Source organism: Triticum aestivum, chromosome 2D (assembly GCF_018294505.1).
Source record: "Triticum aestivum cultivar Chinese Spring chromosome 2D, IWGSC CS RefSeq v2.1, whole genome shotgun sequence".
NCBI classification, from domain to species: Eukaryota; Viridiplantae; Streptophyta; class Magnoliopsida; order Poales; family Poaceae; genus Triticum; species Triticum aestivum.
Window position 1 is genome coordinate 399,191,417 of NC_057799.1, and position 1,837 is coordinate 399,193,253.

Below are 1,837 nucleotides of genomic sequence, written 5' to 3' on the forward strand. Positions count from 1 at the left end.
CAAGAATGTAGGGCCACTGATGGAAATCTAGCATCCTATACTAAGCATGTAGGATTGCAGGTAAAGGTAGTAACAATAGTAGCAAGGATAGGCTATGCATCAGAATAGGATATCGAAAAGCAGTAACATGCTACACTACTCTAATGCAAGCAGTAGAGATTAGAGTAGGCGATATCTGGTGATCAAAGGGGGGGGCTTGCCTGGTTGCTCTGGCAAGTAGGAGGGGTCGTCGACTCCGTAGTCGAACTGGGCAGCAGCAGTGTCGGTCTCGTAGTCTACCGGAGAGAAGAGGGGGAAGAAACAGTAAATACAATGCAAACATAAGCATGACGATGCGTGACATGACAATGAGCGGTGCTAGGGGTGCCCTAACGCGACAGTAGGTGGTACCGGTGAAGGGGGGCATCCGGGAGGTATGCCCGATGTTCCGCGTTTTCGGACAGACGGATCGGAGGGGGAAAGTTGCTAGTTCGATAGGTTAGGGAGGTGCGGTGGATGAACGGACTGCGTAGTCGGATTCGTCTCGTCGTTCTGAGCAACTTTCATATAGAAAACATTTTCATCCGAGTTACGGTTTAAAAGATATGAATTTTCAAAGTTTATTTGAATTTCTGGAATTATTTATATTAAGAAAAATGAATTATGACGTCAGCATGAGGCAATGCTGACGTCAGCAAGTCAACAGGTCGGCTGACCAGTCAAACCAGACAGGTGGGTCCAGTGGGACCCACATGTCAGCCTCTGTTAGTCTAATACTTAATTAAACTAATCTAACAGTATAATTAGAGGGATGGGCCCCACATGTCAGTGAGTGTTTAGCTAAACTAATTATTTTTATTTATAAAACATTTTCCTTTTCTTTTATTTTTTTAATTTCTGCGGTGGGGCCCGCATGTCAGTGACTGGGCCTGCCCAGTCAGCAGTTGACTGGGTCAACCCAGTCAACTGGGGCCCGTGGGGGCCACTGGCAGTGACCCAGGGGTGGGGCCCGGCCGGCCACGTCGGCAGGGCACCGGAGAGGGGCTCCGGCGAGCTCCAACGCGGCGGCGATGCGCGGGTGAGCTCGGGTTTCGCCCACGGTGGCCCATTTGGAGCGCGGTTAGGTCCTATGACGAGCTGACGCTCGCGCGCATCGGGCGCGGCAAGCGGCAGGTGCCGAGGTGGTCGGAAATGGCACCGGCGATGAGCCGAGGCGGCGACCAGAGCACGACACTGACGGGAAAGACGCAGGGGGCATGCAGGAAAGAGCTAGTGGGTGCTACGGCTTCCTACGGAGATGTTGAGCACGACGGCGTGCTCAAACGCCAGCTGCGTGAGCTGTGGCCGCAACGGCGAGGTGAGCGGCGGAGCAAGCTTTCGGCCGATGGCGGATCAGCTGCTAGAGCTCGCAATCGAGCGCGTTGAGTGAGGGGAAGGAGAGAGATGCTCACAGGGGGGGTTTGCAGAGGGCTAAGCGGGCGCGGGGTGGTCCGGCGAGGCAGATCGATGAGGTAGACGACGACGGCCGTGGTTGGGGAAGAAGGCCGGCGGCGACGTCTCGAGGCACTCCGGCTCAACCTAGCGCTTGCATACGGTGCAGAAGAGGACGGCGGTGCTCCTCGACATCCTCCCGAGCGCCGGGGAGGCTTGTGGCCACGAGCACGGTGACGGCACGGCGATGGCGTTCGGACGACAGAGGAGGGAAGAGAGCGAGCGAGGAGGAGGGGAATGGATGGGGACGCCAGGGGGATTGGAGAGGGGATCGAGGAGTCGAGGCGTGGCAGCCTTATCCTCTCGCGGGGTTCATCGCCGGCGAGGGGGGGTCCGGCGGCGACCAGCCTCCTGTAGCGACGGGGTC